The sequence below is a fragment of the Lissotriton vulgaris genome, chromosome 3_2, assembly GCF_964263255.1.
Source record: "Lissotriton vulgaris chromosome 3_2, aLisVul1.2, whole genome shotgun sequence".
Lineage (NCBI taxonomy): Eukaryota > Metazoa > Chordata > Amphibia > Caudata > Salamandridae > Lissotriton > Lissotriton vulgaris.
The window spans coordinates 62503273-62524499 of record NC_141690.1 but is presented as its reverse complement, the minus strand read 5'-3'; positions in this window follow the sequence as shown (position 1 = coordinate 62524499).

The following is a 21227-nucleotide window of genomic DNA, read 5'->3' as shown; positions in this document are numbered from 1 at the left end:
TGCAGATCCACCTGTTGGTCACGAAGGCGGATGATTTCCTGCTCGAGTTGTTCCATTTCTTCGCCCCTAGAAAGTTCCGCCTCCTCAACGGCCGCCACCTGCTCTCCCAAGCCGTCCACATCTCGGGGAAGTTCTCGGTGTTCACCGGCCATCTCCTGCTTTAGCGTTTGGAAGTCCTTGCGCAATGAATTGAACAAAGCTTCGAGAAAGTATTTGGTAATGGGTAACTCCCTGTCCCCCTGGTCCGCAGGTGGTTTTGCTGATGGGGAGGAGGGGTTCTTGTTGCCCTTGGGGGGACCTTTGATGAGCATGTCGGTAAGAGTTCGCCCACCTCTTCTCCCCCAGGTGGCCATTTTCGTCACCGATCTCGCAGTGTTTTCAAAGATGCTGGGGTCTACAGTGGCTCTCGTGCCCCATGTATGTGGGGGATGATGTGGCCCGGGTCGGAGACCAGGGCCCCGCAGGTGGAGATGTCAAGGGGAAGTAGACCCAGTGGCTGTTCTTGCTCACCATGTGACTCCGGGCTGATGCTAAATTCAACTACCAGGGGTGCATCTCGAAAGGTCCACTATCTCGCCAGGGGTATAGGGAACCACCACCGGCTCTTCGGAAAAAACCTTGTCGATTCCGTCTAACTTATGCTGTGGCGACTTGAGGATAGGGAGGAGGGCCCCAGTACGGGAGGGGGTCCTGGAGGCTACTGTGGTATGTGCTCTGGGCGGGTTCCAGCCCGAGGCCGGTTAGACGTTGCTATATCGCATGGGGTAAGTCTCCCAAGTCTCCCAAGTCCCTTGTGGGTCTGCCCCTCTGCCAACAGGGTCGTTGTGGGCCGCCTCCTGTGGTGTGGTGCTCCCATCGACGCGCCTCACTATCGCTGGATGTCGTGGGGGGCCCGTTCCTCACTCGTCATCTGCTGTCACCAGATCCAGGTGGCCGTTGTTCTTCGCCCTCTCACTTCAGTTGCGCGCCAAGTTCAGGCTGGGCCGCAGTTGGGCCTGTCATGTAGGCCTCAGAGCCTCGGCCTGGATTTTTAGCGCTCACTGGGATCGATGGTCCTGGCCCCCAGCGCTGCCGTCTCTCCCCCCTGCTTCAGGGGGGGCTGATCCACCCCTCCACTCTTGAGGGCGGTCAGGAGCTGCTATTGTTGGACGTCATCCGGGTCTAGTATTTCGCGACCTCCCCAGGGGGACCCACAGCTGCCACCAATCACTCCCGGATCCCGCCGCTGCTTACACCGGTGTGCCGGATCTATGCCTGTACAAACAGGCGGTGCCGTTCTTCTCTTGTTTTTGGCGGTGCGCTACTCCCGCCGGGTTGGTGCGGGTCGCTTTTAGTGGTGTGGCGCTCTCCCAGGCATGCTCCCTATTGCCTGATGTCGCAGGGGCCCTGCTCCCACCCGTCGTCCGCTGTCGCCGGTGGCCGGTGGTCCTTGCTCCTCTGCTCCGCCACTCCTATTGCTCGCCGGGGTCAGGTTAGGCGGATGCCGGGTCGGTCACATAGGCCTCTAAGCCACGGTCTAAAATGAAGCGCCAGTTGGGGTTTGTGGTGTCGGCCCCTAGCGCTGCCTGCTGCCTCCCGCTTCCCTCGTCCCCGCCGTGGGGGCCATTTCTCACCTCCGCATTCAGGAATGTTCAGCGGCAGCCGGCGCCGAATGGTATCCGGGCGCCCGCGGTGGAATCCGCGGCCCGCCCCTGGTCGGCAGGCCCGGAGCCGGGGTCTCGAGTTTCGTGGCAGCAGCTGCCGCCAGTTGCTCCCAGTCTCCGCCGTCCCTCGCGCTGGTGCCCCGGTCTCACGCCTGTAACCCCCTCGGGGTGAAGGTCGGGCGGCTGCAGCAGATTATCGGCTCAGGTAGCACTTGTGGGGCCAGGGTGCCCGCCACACCGCCCGCATCTCACTCGGTCGCCATGTCGTGGATCCAAACCGCGGACCTCAGCTCCGTCTGTTTGGTGTCTCTCGGAACCTCAGGTAGCTCCCCAGCCGGGCACCCCCTCACGTTACTGCTCACGGCTTCCAATCTCGCCAAACCAGGGTGTTGGTGCGATAATTAGGCCTGGAAAGGGGACCTGGAGTGGGGACCCTCAATGTCTTGCTGCCGCTCAGGTCACGCCCCCCCAGCATTACATTTGAATTAATACAGGTCGATGATATTAAAAAACACAAGTTTATTTAGGGATTGAACCTGCTGCAAGCCCAAGTATGCAATTAGAAAGCGCCAAAAGTTACCAGTAAGCATGGAGATTATTGCATTTGTCCATAGGCTCTCTTTTTCCCTTCACCTGATTTGCTGTATTTCTTTCCAAAAGGCTTTCCTATGTTTTGTTATCAGACTCTAACTATATTTCGCCCCATTTCTCAACACCTCTCATATTTTTATTAAGCAATACTTTAGCCGATGACTTTTCTGTACTCAAAAAGTCCTTTCTAAACCTCCCATTTTCAGCCCTACGGCCGCCATAACCGTTAAAGAGGAAATTCATTTTTCATAAGCCTTAACTGTGTGGTGTAAGGGTGAGTAGTGAGATGTATTTATTATATTGTCGAAACGTGCATATTGAGTGTCCAATGTGAATCCTAGCATTTTTATGGCTTGTATTCATTTTTTACGTACAACTTCTCATAGCTTTGCTCCATCAAGCCATTTCTGGTTTGTTTTTCAATAGAAGTATTGAGTCAGTATTATTTGTGGTTGCTTCAGGAATGACAACAGCCATTGTTTACTTTAGATTTCGGGATATCTTTATGAGGAAATGTTGACTGTCATATTAGTTTGTTTTCCTGGATTTGTTCTTTCTTTACTTCCACATTCTACCAGCCCCTTTTCGCTTGAGAACCCCAGTTGCTTAACTACACCTATGCAGGTCTTAAATGAAGACGAGCATGAGGAATTAGATGGTTGCCTGTGACTATCAGTCCCAGCACTGTCATCCCTGTCCTCACAGTCAGTCCTGAAGGAGAAGTTGCTGTGCAGTGCCAAGATTCTCATTTGAGCTGGTTTGGCTTTTGCTCTCTCTGTATTTAAATCTGCTCACAGGAAACCTTTCCTTTTCTCTGGAGTTAAGGTTTATTTGTTAAATTTATTGTAAACCTCATTGGCATGATTAGATGGACAACCTTTTGAATACTTCTTTGACAATGTACAAAGGAACTAAATAATCATCTAGATGTAGGTATACATCAATTTCTTTGCATCTCAGGTACACAGACACGACTGCCAGGCATTTCGTGAACACTCTTAAAGTTGGTTTTATTTCAAAAAGTAACACTGTGAACTTGTAATATTTTCCTAACATTACCAACCTGGGCTACTTTTTGTGGGTTGATGGAAATAGCCATCATTGAGGTTTACAGCTGCTAGAAAGCCATCCTCTTCTAGTAATTGAATGACTTCTTGGAGACTCGTCATTTGGAATTTTTACAAACTTGTTAAAAAATCACAGGTCTAGAATTGGTGTTTGTGTTAGACCGTGTTTGGACATTAGAAAGTATACTCGGTACATATCCTTATTGCTTTCTTCAATAGGTACCCCTATTGTATTTTTATAGAAATAAAGTTTTTATTTCTAGCAGTAGAAAAGGCATGTGGTGCTTGGGTCTGATTGATAAAGGAGCATTGATGAATTCTATAACATAGCCTTATTTTATTGTGTCTAGGACCCGTTCGTGTGTTGTAATGGACTTCCACTTTGAGAGGCAGTCATTTACTCTGCCCCCTCCATAGATATTTCATGTTGAGGGCATGGGCAGATTTGTAGTTGTTGGTGTTATTGGACTCTCCCAATTCTACCTTTTCCTCAAAAGGTGTATATTAGTCTGTTGCTATGTCTCGGTGGGTTTGAAGTGTTTAGCCCAGTCTAACGCTGGAAATACCTATTTTGGAACTTCTTCTAGATTCTAAAGCACCTATAACTCTAGCTGATTTATTTGCCCTTTTCATCCTGATTACTTTTTCATCAACAGAAGGTCCAAGAGGGTTTTCTCCTCTGAGTATTATAATAGCTAATTGGTCCTAAAGCTTGAATCCTGATATTCTCCAAAAGGAATATCATAACACTGTAGTAGTGGATTGTTGTCTACCTGCAGTCTCCCCCAAATTTAGTGTTGATGATTTTAAGATGTTCCTTGTAGTTTCCCCCTCTTCTACTCTTTTAATAAATTCTTCAGGACGGTGTTGTGGTAATTCCTCCATCTCTCCCCATTATTGACTGTCCTATTCATTTTCTCCTGCCCTCTCCATCTCCTTTCTCAGTGCTTCCATCCTCTTACTATGTCCATCAGAAAGAGGCCCTGAGCTGGAAAGGCTGAAATATGTTATGTGTATTTGCATAGTGCACAACTCACGGTTAAGGGTATCCGAGAGCTGAAGCAGGAGCTGTATGTACAGAGCCTAGGTCGGGGCTAGGTAAAAAGACAGGTTTTCAGTTTCTTGTGGTTTTCAAGACCTGAGGGAACGCTCTGAGGTGCAGGAGCACGCCGTTCCAGCCTTTCTGCTCGTGGTAGAAGAAGGCATGTCTGCGGATCTCGTTGCTTTCCTGGTTGTGGATGCAATCAATGAATCTGCTTTGATTTGCCCTTAACTATAGGTTGGGTCGAGGGGAGACAGATTATATTTCTTTTCTATATGTGGTGCTGGTGCTTTGGCTTTAAGAACACTTTCTTCATTTGATGGATTATACTCTGCAAAATAGGTAAAAACTGGTCCTTTCACTAGATGGGGCTTGCTTTCATGGATTATACTCTGAGGCATCAGTAAAAACTTGATTCTGCACTGAACAGGGCATGATGTTTCTAGTAGGTACCAATAATCCTTCTGTTCCAATTGCACACCATAAGCGAGAGCTGGCCTTTTAATAATCCCATGACATACTCTCTTATCAACTGGAGGTGATACCTTAGAAGGGATAGAATTCTATGTCATCGTGAAGAGTCTGTTTCTACATTTTGCAATTACTTTCCCAAAAACTTTTTTTCCCTCTCCTTCATGCCTCCCCTGATAGGTAGGAGTAAGTGGCCTGGATATTTCTTTTTGATTTAGACTCTTCACTCCATTTTTTTTTTGGTCATGCCTGAGCCAGCACATACGCTCCTCTGGCGAGACATTTATTGAGTGGGGCTTGAAAAGGCCGACCACAGCTTTTTGGGTGGCATAGAGTGTGCGGTTACGCGCACAGGCACGAGCAGAGGCGCCATCTGGCTTTTCTCTCGCTTTCCCAAGTGTGCGCGCCTCGCTCCGCCTCTCTGTGCATCTCCCGTCCCCTTCGTGTGCACTGAACTTAAACTGGCTCGCCCCCGTGCTATAGAGTTAGCCGCTGTCCTGAAGGGCCTACTCTTGCCAACACTGCTGCCCACTCCATAAAGTGAAAAGTTACAAATGACTGTGGGCTTCATATTGTTACATGCTTGTGTCTCCTGTGTTCCAACAAGTAAATAAATGTTACCTTCCCGGACTCATATTTGTTGGCGGCCACTGCTGTCTCCCTTTCGCCCTGCTATGGCGCTCTCTTAAAAGGAGGCAAACAAGTCGCACTAGACAGCACCTCTGGAGCCCACCAGTGCAGACCAAAAGCTGTACCTCATGGCGCTACTGCAATTGTAGCAGCATTTTATTGAATCAAAATTAGTCTTAGATTTCTAGATGCTGGTTTCGTTACTGCAGCGGCTCAGTGCATGAATAGTCTGTTTTTTTAGAACCAAGAACGTTGTTCCAGTATAAGGATTCTAAACATACACTTGATTTGAAAGCATCCCAGGTCTGCGTTTTACAAAATGATTTTATTATTCCCAGGAAAGGGGCAGTTGGGTATTTCTAACCTTGTTTCCTCAACTCATCAGTGTATTGATTCAATTACTAAGCTTGGCCAGCCTGGTCTCTGTAACAAAGCCCTTTTACTGCGTGACCTGCTTTCTCGCCAGCCCCCCAATCACAGAAAAGTTAGAATTATTCTGCGGAGTCAGCGCCACCACAGCATCACTCTACGCCACCAGAGCATCAGTCAGCATCACCACAGTATCAGTCAGCACCACCACATCATTACTCTTCACCACCACAGCATCACTCAGGGACACCACAGCATCACTCAGGGATACCACAGCATCACTCAGGGACCCCACAGCATCACTCAGGGACCCCACAGCATCACTCAGAGACACCACAGCATCACTCAGGAACACCACAACATCACTCAGCACCACCACAACATCACTCGGCACCACCACAGCATCACTCAGTATCACCATAGCATCACTCAGTACCATTACAGCATAAGTCAGCACCACCACATCATCAGTCAGCACCACAACAGCATCATTCAGGGCCATCACAGCATCACCCAGGGCCACCACAGCATCACTCAGGGCCACCACAGCATCACTCAGAGCCACCACATCACTCACCTTCACCACAGCATTACTCAGTACCACCATAGCATCACTCAGTACCACCACAGCATCACTCAGTACCATTACATCATCACTCAGCACCACCACATCATCACTCAGAGCCACCACAGCATCACTCACCTTCACCACAGCATCACTCAGTACCACCATAGCATCATTTAGTACCACCACAGCATCACTCAGTGCCATTACATAATCACTCAGCACCACCACAGCATCACTCAGGGCCACCACAGAATCACTCAGGGCCACCACAGAATCACTCAGGGCCACCACAGCATCACTCAGGGCCACCACAGCATCACTCAATGCCACCACAGCATCACTCAATGCCACCACAGCATCACTCTGCAGCGCAACAGTATCAATCAGCATCACACAGCATCAGGCAGCACCACCACAGCATCATTCAGGACCACCACAGATTCACTCAGGACCACCACATCATCACTCAGGGCCAGCACAGCATCACTCAAGGCCAGCACAGCATCACTCGGGTTAGCACAGCATCACTTAACACCACTGGAGCGTCACTCAGCACAATTACAGCATCACTCAGGTTCACCACAACATCACTATATGCTACCACAACATCACTCTGCAGAGCCAAAGCATAAATCAGAATCACCACTGCATCAGTCAGCACCACCACAGCATCACACAGGACCACCACAGCATCACTCAGGGCCATCCCAGCATCACTCAACGACACCACAGAATCCCTCAGTGCTTCTTACACTTTTTAATTACAACTCCTCAGCATGCTGGAAGACAGCCACACTTCTCTACTGCACAGCTTAGAAACGTTGGCAAAGTCAATAGCTCCACCTAAACACTTATAAGGCCCCCCAATACATAGCCGATAGGTCTCGCCTTTAGGACATTATAAGTGTTTAGTTATCAAGCACAATATCCTTGATTAAACAACATCAAGTGTTGCATGGCTCAACACTTATAAGGACCCAAAAGCGAGACCTATTGGCTATGCCAATGCTTGTTAATTCTAGTGGTCTAGGTCTCCTATGTTCTAAAAGGCATCGTCAAATGTTTGTTGATTCTAAAGTAGAGAGGCTGCCTCTGCTACAAGTGGCTTCCTTTTTCATCATCAGCCTTTCAAGTCCTATCTGTATCAGCGTCTATATGTGCGTTTCTATGTTCAATGGCCTTTGATGGATGTTCAGCCTTGATAACCTTCAGATCTTTTCTTTATGAATTGTTGACCTACGAGAATATATGCTCAAAGCCTGTCATGACAGTGGGCCCCAGACAGATACTCATAAGGTGACAGTGGGAAGAATCATCGCCCTGAATGAGCAGTCCGGATGTATCAAACAATACTCATCACAGATATCTTCTGACTCACTTTCGTCTCCTCATCTTTCATCGCATGGTTTCATTTCTTAGGAAGGAAGGGTGAGTACCCTCACTCGGACATACCCATGTGATAGTAAGTCAGAGCAGTCTACCACACACATTGCACTTTTCTGTAGGCTCTATTAGGCACACTGATTTTTTTTAACCTTAAACCACTCTTTTTAAAAGAAATAATTCTTTATCATCGTGAGGCCTTCCAGCATTTGTTTTGACTTGAAAAACCTAACAGTAAATCGGTACCATTTAGGTGAAATCCATTCCCAGACAGTGCTAATGTGTAAAATTGACATAAATCATGAATTAATACTCAGTCTCTCTCTCGCTTCCTCTAACTTCCTCTGAACCACAAACACACACGATTTCTTACTCTAGCTCCGGCTTTCCATACGAAGCCCAGCCCGCAACATTCATCAACAATGTAATGTAAATACAGACGGGGGAGCTGCAAAGACGGAACATCGGCAATGTTGCTAAATTATTATATCCGGCCAGCCAAAGTTAAATTACTGACACTTAGCCCTGGTTATAGTTAAAACCGAAACGGGAAATGCTAGTCATTGTTTATCTGCTGCCATCTAGTGGCTATTCCCAAAACTAAATGTATTATTTTTTTTTGTTTTTTTTTTAAATTGCGGGTGGGGGGAGTTGAGGGGAGGAGTTTAGGGGGGGGCGTTCCTCAAGGGTGAAGACTGTGGTTTTACGAATGTAGAAATAATTGAGTTAATGAATAACTGTGTAAGAATGGAAGCGTGAGTGCAGGAATGAATATGTAAGCTTGTGCTTAGATGGATAGTGTGATGAATTGGTGAGTGCCTGAGGGCAAGGAGGGCCAGTGAGGGCAGCAGTATCGGGACGGGCAGGTTTATGGTGCAGTACATTAGTCTGCCATTGTGTGAATGGATGGTTAGAAGAGTTAATGGATGAATTTCTACATTAATACGACAAGCTCAAACCCTGTCAGGGAAATGCAGTGTGGGAGGAATGGTGGTTAATGGGGCTAAAGGCAGTGAGTTGATGGAAAAAACTCGATAGTAGACACGCTATATCCGCACCAGAAATAACTAAGTGGAGGAGACTGCGTTTTAGGAATGTGTGAGACAGCGCAACGGAACGGAACCGCCCATAGAATGAGCGTGTAACTGACTGGCTCCGATGCTAATAGCCGGTAGTACCTGACTATTCATACTAATACATGCAGTACCAAAAATAATCAACCTACTGTAAAGTTTAAGTACCACTAGCGATGAACAGGCCTCACCCTTATCTGCCCACCTGCTTGCTCCATTAGATGTCATCTCACCTGGGTGCCCACCAAGAGCGTGGGTTCAATACACTTACTTCTAGTTTTACCATTGCACAGCCGATCCAGACACAGGAACACTGCACACTCCCAGGAAAATGGGGGGAAGGTCTTAGTGCCAATATCAGCAACACACTCCCTATCACACATACAGCAATCTCCTAATGAAATAGCCAGACAAGACACCTGTTCTCGTGGAGAAAATTGCTGCAGGTTTATTTGCATACCAAAATACACCAACATGGTGGGTTAGCTTATGGGCGATCCAAGGGCAGGCAGCCCCTCTGCCGCCTGCCCACCTGAAGAGCCAAATTGCACCGCGGCCCTAGCCAATTGGTGCTGACCACTTTTGGGGGAGGGTTGGAATGGAAGAAGACTTATACTGCACAACTTAGCCCAAGGGTATCAAGGCGCCAAGGTTTACCCCCTCCCACCTGTGGACCAGCAGTCCATCCAACTACTCACGCCCCCTGAGGGGGACGGGTCATTCCAGGCAGCCCCTGGTTGCTCAGGTGTACAACCGTCCGTAGGACTAGCGGATCGCCGTCGCTCCTCCATGGTCCACCGCAAGGACTTCCTGGGGAGATTTGGCATTTGCACCCTTGTTGTGCTCCTCAAAGAAGGTACCCCTGTGTACCTTTCAGCCTCTGTATCGCCCTGTAACTCCACCTGCAACACAAAATAAAAATTTAACAGCCTCACCCCCTCAACCCCTGTATATACTCGGGTAAGGGGTAGGGAATGAAACGGCGTGATGGATTGCGGTCAAAAGAGGTTGATAAGTGGACGAGAGAGGTACTTATACCTCTCCAGTGTCGGATTGGTAACGAGGGCACTCGGGCAATGCCCGAAGGGCCGGTGTCCAGTTCCTGCTGTGGGCTGCTTTTTTTTAGCAGTCTGGGGGCCGATTTGTGCTGTTTCTATATTGTTCAATGCTGCCAGCGGCCCAGTGGGTGCCTGAGGGGCCTTTCTGGAGGTAAATGGGCGTCTATTACCTCCCTCTTATTAACGGCAGATGTGTCACTCCAATTCTCTCACTGGGCCGGCAAAATGATGTGTGCATATTGAGCGGGGCAGGGGCCCTGAGGTAAAGTGGCCTCACTTGTTTTCAGGTGTTTCACCACTGTAAGTTATTACGTGCATTTTGTTTAAAGACCCCCCTTTTTTTAAAATAAAATTTCACTGAAGGAGTGTTTTGCAAGGCAATATGCAAATGTGGGCCAATTTTTAATCCCAATCCAACCCTGTACCTCTCTCCCCACCCATCAGTGCCGGGAAGTGACACACGAACCCAGAGGTGGTCCCTCAGCACTAGGCTGTATAGTGTTCCCTCATGTGGCACTAAGGCGGCCACCCTCTTAGGGGTGTCCCTTGCATGGACCGTGGGCAGCCACAGACTGCCGAGAGACTGCAGAGTGAAGGGCATCCATAATATGTTTTTACTGCACAGTGCCTCTAAACACTGATTAAAAATGTAAGTTTGCATTCTTTTCTTATAATACCAGGAACATGTGTTCGCTTGTATTTCTCCTCTCGAGTCCCTGTAATGAGAATTAATGCCCCCTGTCACTAATGACAGGGGGCATTTCCTAGGTATGCCAATCCTGCGTTTTGTCAAAAATAGACAAGTACGATTCCAGCTCTCCTCGCGGTCGGTTCTCTGCCAGTGTCGTCATTCCCAAACCACATTGGCATTTTTAGCAGCCGCCTACAGATCACACTCAGCCATATGCTCACACAATACCTTATATGGGCCTTACCAAAAACATACAGTTGGCTTAATTAGAGCCAGTGCTTAATTTGTAAAATATGAAGTGCAGGTGCTGAAATGTTTGTCGGAGGCCACACCCACTTTTATCTGGCTCCACCCACTCCCTCCACTGGCTCCACCCACTTCCTCTATTAGCCCCACCCACATCTTCAAGTGGCACTGCTAAAAGTCAAATATAATACCTGATCTGAATTTCAGAAAGGGAGCCTTCGTAAGGTTTTGATAGAAGGTTCCCCGTGAACCGTTTGAAAAAGATTAAAGCAAATGTGCATTTAAAGCATAAGTTTGGAATAAATTAGCTAAAACCACTAATACATTGAAAAGGGACAATGTCAGTGCTCTGTGTGCTGATTTGGGGAAAGGACAAAACTGGGAGGGTAGGGCATGCCATTTTTAAGAGAGTCTATGATTTCAAAGGTACAACGTTGACATAGCTTAAGTTATGTGACAAAATAAAACGAAATGTTGTGAAAACACTAGTCCAAACAGATAAACTTGAATGAGTTAGCCACTGTCACTTCCAGTGGCCGAAGGGGTATGGGGTTAATCAGTATAATGGAATATTCAGTTAAAGCGACTGCTTTAGAGAAACAAAAAAAGGACGATTACCAATTGAGCTTGTTACTATAACTTACTCCCCTGGAGCTAAATGTGCATTTATTAGACATTCAGAATAGTAAAAAAGAAAAACATGGAACTATGTAGTTCTGTATGACACAGCAATACAGACTAGAAAAGAGGCATATGTTCAAAATATGACTTTTTAATTAAAGATTTGTATCTTAAGATAAAGCAAAGAAAAATGTGATCCATCTCCACCAAAATGTCCTTGAGGTATACCTAGGCCAAAGAAATAGGTAGTGGCTGGGCAGTTTGACTTTGACCATATCTTAAATAAGTCATACCTATTAGTGCAAAATAAGCAGGCATAGTGCCATACAAAATGTAGTGATATAAAGACAAAGTAACAAAAAATAAAATATATAAATACAAATAAATACATCCTAAAATGAAAAACAAAAAAGCAAGTAAAGTGTTATAAAAACAATATAAATAACATATATGAAATAGAACAATTTATATAATATCCAAACAAGTAAGACACATAAATATAACAAAATAATAAATAAATTAACTGTCAACAAAGTGGTATAAATACAAATAAATAACCTATATAAACTAGAACAACTAAATGTCCTGACACAGTAAAGCCTAACTTTTCCAAAACATTGCAATGGCACACATTTTGTCATTTGAAATGGGCTACATCTATTTTTCTAGAAAACCCCAGAAACAGTCTAAATTGCTTGTGCATTCCAAGTCCTCCTCTTTCCTTGCCTTACTCCTAGTGTCATCAGCTGATCTTCTTCCTTTTGCAAGCCAGGACTGAACATAGGGGAATGGGTTGAATCTCCTAAATGGTGGACCAACAAGATTTAAAAACATTCAAGAAGATATTGTTTCAGTCACCAATGATGCTCTTGTGGATGTGCATATAAGATTCATTTGAGAAAAGCCCCGCTCACATTCTGCAGTACTGATAGCAATAGTGTGTATGGCCATCAAAAGTTCCTTGAACTGCCTTTTAATTTCTTTGCCTCCAGATTTCTTTATACTCTCTGTAAGCATGTATGGTTTCTCGGCTGGCAATGTTGAATCTTTTACACAGAGACTCAATATCACTTTCACCATAAAGAACAGGTAGCAAATCAGGCCAGTACTGTTTGTATAAAACTTTCACTTTGCTAATCAATGTATCATACTCAGCCTTTTTGTCAGCAGAATTAGTTCCTCCTGTAGACAACAAACGATGTCTTAGATTTCCTGCAAGGCTACGAAAAAAAAACTGACCCTGTTCAATGATTTTGTCAGGGGTCTTTCCTGTGTGCAGCACCACACCTTGGAATATATTTTCTTCCATGGCCTTTTTACATAGTGAGAAATGGTTCCCTTGCCTGTCTACCATTGCCTCAAACACTGCTATTTGCTGACAAATAGCCCGATGAGAATCAATGATTGTAGAATCACGTTTCTGTAACTCGAGTGATAACTCGGATAACTCCTGAAGAGCATCATACATGAGGCCAAGATTAGCAACAAACTGTATAGATGATAACCGCCTCCCTAGGCCTGTGTACATATTTTGTGTTGAACTGTCACGGGAACGATCATCGGCTGCACTATAAAAAGTGCTTATAGAGAGCAGGATAAGCATTCCAAATAGCCTCCACTGTTCTGAAGCTTGATGCAACCCAACGAGTATCCAACACTCTACCTATTCTGCAAAGCTGAACGTCAAGAGCTTCAGCACATTCCTTAAGCTCTAAACGGTTTTTAACAGAGGTAGAAAATAGAGAGTAGAGCTTATCGAGTAATTCTTAAAGAAAACCAAAAAATGTGTATTGTTTATAATGACTAAAATATAAATTACAAAATAATAAATATGTTAATATTGTTACATATTTTTCAGTTTTTCTTTTTTGATTTGATGAACATTGTTTATTGTTAAAAAATAAGTTGTTTTGTTGGCTAGAAATTGTTTGGAGAGTTATATACTTGCTTATGTACCTTCCTTCTTCAATTGCTTATTTCCCTACAACTAGCAAGTATATTTTGTATGTAGGGGTCCCTATTTTTTAAAACCAGAGCTATTTGGAGCTAGTTACTGGGGGCAGTAAAAGAAAGGGACTGCTTCCAAGGCGACAGGCCTTCAAGCTTCCCCTTAGTTTACCCAGCTCATCCTGGGGGACTAGGCATGACACATATGGCCAGGATGGGCTTTGTTTATGAACCCAGAGAGCGGAGGCCCTCTACCCAGGGTCGAGAAATCGGTCTGGCCATAGCAAATGGCAGGCAGCCATTCAGGAACCAAACAAGAGCTGGTACATTTTCATTACATCCGTGTGGGTTTAATGTGCTGAGAAGTTTCCAACCAACTTTTTTTTAGTAAAGCTGTTATGGTGCTGTCGAGTTTGTAATGACCAACTCCCAGACCATATACTCTTCATGGCTTTACTACACTTACAACATCAAAGAATGGACTTAAACACTGTAGGGGTACAGGGTGAGAAGGTAAAGTTCAGCGGGGCAAGGCTACAGATGATGTCTAAAAAGGGAGATTTGTCGTTAGAAAGTCTGTGGCCGAAGTGGCAGTGAAGATTTCAATGTTTGGACTTAGTCAATTTTATGGAAGTCAAAAATCTCCAGCAGGATGAGTAAAGAGGCCTGAGCCGACAAAAGTTCAACGAGGCCAGATACCCCTTATGCAAAGGACCCCTGAATAGGATTTGCTGCTGCATAGAAGAATATAACAGGAAAAAATGCAAACTCAGGACGACTGGCGTTGCGCCTTGGATGAATAGACGAGCAGGTTGGGACCAGTTTCCTCTTGGTTCTCAGAGCAGTTTTAATCCAAACATTTTTTAATTCCAAATTTTGGATTTTGGCTATCAGGACACCTTTAGCACAACCACAAAGTTTAAGACTGGGCAAGGGGTGTGTAAGTATCTAAGTGGGTCTGTGAGTGGTTGTGTAAGTGTCTGAGTGTTTCTCTGAGTGGGTGCATATGCTTCTGAGTAGGTGGGTGGGTGGGTGAGTGAGTGGGTGGGTGAGTGGTTGCAGGAGTGGGGGTAGGAGTCTCTGAGTCCGTCTGTGAGTGACTAGGTGAGTGAGTTTGTCCATGAGTGTCTAACTGTTACCGTGTCAAGTCGAATTGAAGTTCGACAACTTCATTCAGGCTGCAATGGCAGGCCTGGGACATGTTTGAAAGGGCTTTAAAGGGCTGCTCAAGTGAGTGGCAAACTGAGGGCTGCAGGCCCGCTAATAGCATTTAGAGGCCCTGGGTATATGGTATACCACTCTATAAGGGACTTATAAGTAATTTTAATATGTCAATCGGGTTTAAGCAAAATTTACCACAGCAAGACCTCTGACCTCCTGGTCAGAGACCTGCTGACTCCCCCAGCAGCTCCGTCTTTGTGCTGCTGCCTCAGACCCTGCCTCACCACCGCCTGTAGGGGTTCAAGTCCCTCTGTCTGCCTCTGGTTTGTGTCTTTGTGTTCATGCCTGTATCTGTATTTGATCCCGTCTTTCGTTTCTGTCTTTTTCTGTATTGTGCCTTCTTAATGTCACCTCTGTATTCTGTTTTTGATTTTGCCTGTTACTTCCCTTTCTGTACCTGCTTGTTGTCCTCCATGCCCACCCGCCGCCCTTTCCCGCCGCTGCTGCCTCTGTGGCCCCTGCTGGTTCCCGCTTTCGCCTTCCAGCTGAACTTCTATCCCCCTTATCTATTTAATGGTGGCCGCTGCAAGGGAGTGCGAGCAAGACCTCAGACCTCCTGGTGAGAGACCTGCTGACTCCCCAGCTGCTCTGCTGTTGTGCCGCTGCCGCTGACCCCGCCTCACCACCACCTGTAGGTGTTTTAGGCCCTCTGTCTGCCTCTGGTTTGTGTCTCTGTGTTCGTGCCCGTATATGTCTTTGGTCCTGTCTTCCAGTTCTCTCTTTTTCTATATTGTTCCTTCTTATTGTTCTTGTCACCTCAGTATTCTGTTTTTGATTTTGCCTGTTACTTCCCGTTCTTTACCTGCTTGTTGCCCTCTGTGCCCCCTCGCAGCCCTTTTCCTCTGCTGCTGCCCCGCGGCCCCTCCCCCATGCTGGTTCCCGCTCCCGCCTCCCAGCTGCGCTTCCCTCCCCCTTCCCTATTTAATAGTGGCAGCATGCAGCGGGCGCGCTGCTTGTGCGCCAAAGGCAAGCCCGCCTGCACCCACCTGTGATCCGACCACGACCAGTGCCAGGGACCCTGGATCTCCGATCATCCACCGCTACGACAGAGCCGCCCTCCTCGCACTCAAGCCCAGAAGGAACAAGTGCTAGCTGTCAGCTATCCAGCGCTGAACACCACCTATGGCTAGCTCTCCTGCTGTCACTGCCACCAGAACTTCACCACCCTCTGCACCCCTACGGCAACCGCCCCTACGTCAGACACCAACACCACCAAAGCCCTGGGTGGATCCTCCTCAACGTGCGCTCCATGCACAGACATGCTGTAGAGATCTGGGACCTCCTAGACACCTTCTTTCCAGACGTCACCTTCTTCACAGAAACTTGGACCAACCCCACCTCTGCCCCCAACATCGCCACCGCCATCCCCGACGGAAACTAGATCCAGGGGAAGGAACACCCCAAGCATCCAGGAGGAGGACTTGTCATCGCGCACAAGAGCTTCCTCCGACTCACGACCTCCAGCTGCAGCGACAGCCCGCCTGCCACCGAACACCTCCATTTCCCGATCCAAACTAGCCCCAGAATGACCCTAAGAGGCACCCTCATCTACAGACTTCCCGAACCCGAATGGCGTTCACCACCACCATCTCCGACCTCATTGCGCCCCACGCCATTGCCTCCATGGACTACATACTCAGCGAAGACCTCAACTTCCACCTCGACAACATCAGCAATCCCAACTGCCACCCTCCTGGACAACTCACCAACCTCGGACTGAAACAACCCGTCACCACCCCCACCCACAAGACAGGACACACCCTCGACCCCATCTTCACAGGAGGTAGCAACATCCACTTCAGCCACACCACGCAACCCCCTTGGATGAACCACCACTGCGTAGACTTACACGTCAACAAACCCATGGCACCCAAACCTGCGCCCCACCCCCCACAAAGAAACTAGAGCAAGATCATCGAGGAGCAGCTCAACTCCACCCTCAACCGCGATACACCGGCCACCACGAGCAATGCTAACCTCGCAGCCAAAGGACTCCACAGATGGATCTCCAACTGTGCAGACAAGCTCGCACCCCTACTTAACGCCGACAGACAGTGTCCCAGGAAGGCCACCTGGTTCACTGCTGACCTCCAATAATCCAGACACACCTTCAGATGTTTTGAGAAGAACTGGAGAAACATCAAATCCCTAGACGACCGCACCACCTACAAGAACGCCATGACAGAATACCACCAATGCATCAGATCCACCAAAAGGATCTTCATCCAGAACAAGATCCTTGCCAACTCCAATAACCCCAAGGAACTCTTCAGCATCATCCAGGAATTCCCCAGACCCCCCAGCGAAACGACTCCCAGGACCTCTACAACAAGCTTAGCTTCTACTTCCACCTGAAAACCAAGGGACTCTACGACAAGAGTCCGAAACCACTCCCTCCTCCAGCCACGCCAGCCAGCCCACCATCTCTTCCTGGACTCCAGTCACCACTGAAGACACCACATCGACCATGAAAGGCATCCACTCAGGAGCCCCCATGGACCGCTGCCCCCGCACATTTTCCATAGGGCTGCTGCCGCTATTGCCGCGGAACTTTGACGCACAATCAACACCACCTTCAAAACCAGCATCTTTCCCGACTGGAAACCTGCAGAAGTCAGACCCCTACTAAAGAAGCCCTCAGCAGATCCCAAGGACATCAAGAACCACCAACCCATCTTCCTCCTCCCTTTCGTGGCAAAAGTCACAGAGAAGACAGTCAACACCCAACTAACGAAATTCATAGAAGAAAACTTTGTCCTTGACCCCTCACAATCCAGAATACACAGTAACCACAGCACTGAGACAGCTCTACTCGCCACCACAGTCGACATCCGTACCCTTCTCGACCAAGGACATACCGCAGCCCTGATCCCACCTCTCTGCAGCCTTTGCTACCACCTCCCACTGCACACTCACCCCCAGACTCCACGAAGCCAGCATACAGGGAACCGCCCTCGGCTGGCTCCGCTCCTTCCTCACTGGCAGAACTCAAAGAATCAGACTTCCACCCTTCCTCTCCGAGCCCACAGAAATCAACTGCGGAGTATCCCAAGGATCGTCGCTCAGCCCCACGCTCTTCAGCATCTACATGGCCCCCCTTGCCGCCATCGTCAGACAGCACAGACTCAGCATAGTATCGTACGACCACGACACCCAGCTCATCCTCTCCCTCACCAAGGTCCCAATCACCACAAGACTCAACTTTCAGGAAAGAATGAAGGGCGTTGCATCCTGGATGAGCATCGGATGCCTAAAGCTCAACTCGGAGAAGACAGAGGTACTCTTCCTTGGACCCGCCCCCTCTGCATGGGACAACACCTGGTGGCCCACCTCACTCAGCAGTTGACCCACCCCCACGGACCATGCCAGAAACCTCGGCATCGCACTCGACTCCTCCCTCTTCATGACCTGACAGGTCAACACCATCGCCTACACCTGTTTCAATGCCCTCCGCATACTCCGAAAGACCTTCAAATGGAGGTCCACGAATCAAGGAAGACCATCACCTACGCACTCATAACCAGCAGACTTGACTATGAAAACGCCCTCCACGCCGGGATCAACAAGTATCTGCTCCGCAAACTCCAGACCATACAAAACACTGCAGCCAGACTCGTCCTCTGTGTCCTTCGCCATGAACACATCATCCAGCACCTGTGTAACCTCCACTGGCTCACCACAGAGAAAAGAGTGACTTTCAAGATACTCACCCATGCCTACAAATGCCTCCACAACACCGGATCCCAATATCTCAATGACAGAATCTCCTTCCACATACCCATGAGGAGCCTCTGATCTTCTGACCTCACTCTCGTCGAATCCCCATGCAGCTGCAGAGCAAGAACGGGGAAAGAACCTTTTCCTACATCGTGGCCGAGACCTTTAACGAGCTGCCGATCACCATCAGATACACCCCCACCCTGCACATCTTTATGAAGACCCTCAAGACCTGGCTCTTCGACTAACCGGAGCTGCCCCCCACGCCTTGAGACGCTCGCGGGTGAGTAAAATGCTTTAAATTTCCCTGATTGATTGATTGATACCATGTTTAAAGGAGAGAGTGCTAGCACTTTAGCACCGACTAGCTGTGGTAAAGTGCACAGAGTCCTAAGGGCAACAAAAACGAATTCAGCAAAAACAGTGGTAAAGGCAAAATGTTTGGGGAAAGACCACCCAAACTAAGGCTGACAGGTCGACCAAGGGTAGATAAATTAACATGTACATACAATCTAAACCGCCCCATAAAAAACTTTGCTCAGCCCAAACTAGTACAATTAATCTAATCATAAAAAAGAGCTCTCCTCTTTAAACTAGCGTATAATTACAGACTTAAATGGTCTTCCACATCCCCTGTGCACCGAGTCTTGTCCTTGCAACCCCACAAAACAAGCATTTGCAATGCGATAGATCTCGCATTTGGGAGAGATAGAGCTATTGGCATTGTAAATGTGTGAAAAACAGGACCACTCGTTAAATCTCACAAAATGTCATCCTAATTATAAAGCAGGGAGTGGGAGTAATGATGTTATTTACTTATTATAAGCAAATCTAATGCTTAGGCCATATACTTATAAAACGGAAATAAACGGCTGCATTTCAGCTGTGTGCTCTAGATGTTTGGTAGGCGGGATGAGTTTAACAAGCGGCACAGGCCATTTATTATGTGTACATGCAATGGGTATAGGAAGTTTGCTCATGCTGTGAAAGACTGGATAATACCCCCAGCAATTTTATACATAGTAAGCTTGAACCAAAGGTATTGGAGCATTTTACCTGAGTACTAGTTATATTAAGCAAGGTCAGATTCAACAGACCACAGTAGATGCTGTACATTTACTCAACGCCATAGTGTGTGCATTTTTATTCCAGTCACTCTATTTTTTACTCAAAAGTGCAGGGTTTGAGGTGTAAGCACAAAGTACGTGTGTTAAGGATATTAATGATTAATTTCGCCAGATGCAATGTCCTGCTAGTTTATTAAAAAACTGGGTAGCCCTGCACTCTTCCAGAACTTAGTTAGCACACAGATTCTCACTTGCGCGTAGAACTGGTGCCCATGCGTTACGCTCTTGTGAGTAGGTGCTTGCCTTTCTTCCGCGTGTGTTGTAGCACAGTTGTTGTTTGTATGTTACACCGTCCTGTTTATTAAATGGTGCATTTTTACAACCATCCACGCAGCTCTTTATAAATAAATTCCTAGAGACGCTGTCAATCCTACACGGTAGGATTTTACAGTGTTACACCCATGCACTTCAAGTGGTGTACTGTAGAACTAGGTAACACCAGTTCAAACACACACCTGCTTCCCATCTTTAGGCTGTGCAGTTTTAGGCAACTCACCAAACACGTGCTGTGGTTTAGCACATACTTTATAAACACCTGCACCCTCGCTGTGCATCCCTGTTCTCCTTAATTCAAGCCATGTGTCTGTCTGTAATGCAATTGATGGTGACGTAGAGCGCTCACAAACTTGACCTTCGGGTCAAGTTTGTGCTATAAATCAAAGTGCAGAAAAATAAATACATTTTTTAAAAAGCCTATCTCTAGCACATCCATTCTTATTCTGGGATGCCACATGCCTTCGGTCCCTGTACTGCTTAATTGCACCCAGCTCTGGGTGAGCATCACGGCAGGCATGGTTTGTTGCAAAGTCATGGCATGTAAACATTGTCCTTTGGCTGCATCGCGGGGTAATATTGCGGGGGCAGGAAGGGAAACAGTTGGTATGGCTGTGCCATGGCAGTGTAGTTATCTGTGCAGGCCGGGCACGGGGTTGTTGTTGGCTGACGGGAGGCGGAGTGCCGGTTAGAAGTGCCAGCTTCCTGAAACACCGATCTTGAGCTGGTGTGGGTTGGCCAAGCGCCGGGACCATGCAGCCCTTATAGATGTAAGCCATCCCATCAGTGGGTGGAATGTGGCAGGGGGAGTCAATTGGCATGCTGCAAAAAGGGCCGAATCTGTACTCATCGAAGATGAAGCAACTGTCAGCACTGGAGGAGCTTGCCCTATGCCCACCAAAACCATTCAGCAGTGCAGAGTACGCGCGCCATGTGAATGAATGAACAATCTAGGCTGGCACTGAAACATTTTCCTAAACTCAATTTACCTCGAAGTTCACGCTCTTTACCTTTTTACACTGCCAATGAAAAGAACGAAATTATTTAAAAAAAATTGAAAAGTTCTCTACACTCGGAATTTCCTTTGTAACTAACAAGGTTGAATTTCCAGCAGTTTTGTTTTTGTTCAGAGGGGGGATATACGGTATGAGTTCTAGGAACCCGCTCGGTTTCAGTGCTCTTTCGTGCTTTCGATTTCACATTGTGTGATAATGTATATAGCTCAGAGTCTTCCAGGGGCAAGGTGGGCATGGTGAAATGCGGGGGTAGGTGGCGAGGGAGATAGTGGAGATAAATATCCGAAAGGAAAGGGGGCAGGTCCTTAGAACAGGTCTCTAGAACGGGCCGAAGCAGTCAAAGCATAAAAAGTACGAGACGAGATCGGGATAAAGAGAGAGATTGCAGACGGACAGCAGGACGAGGGAGTACAAGAAGGTTTGTTTGATTGAGTGGGTTTGTATGGAATCCACTCAAGAGGACTTTGCTCTTC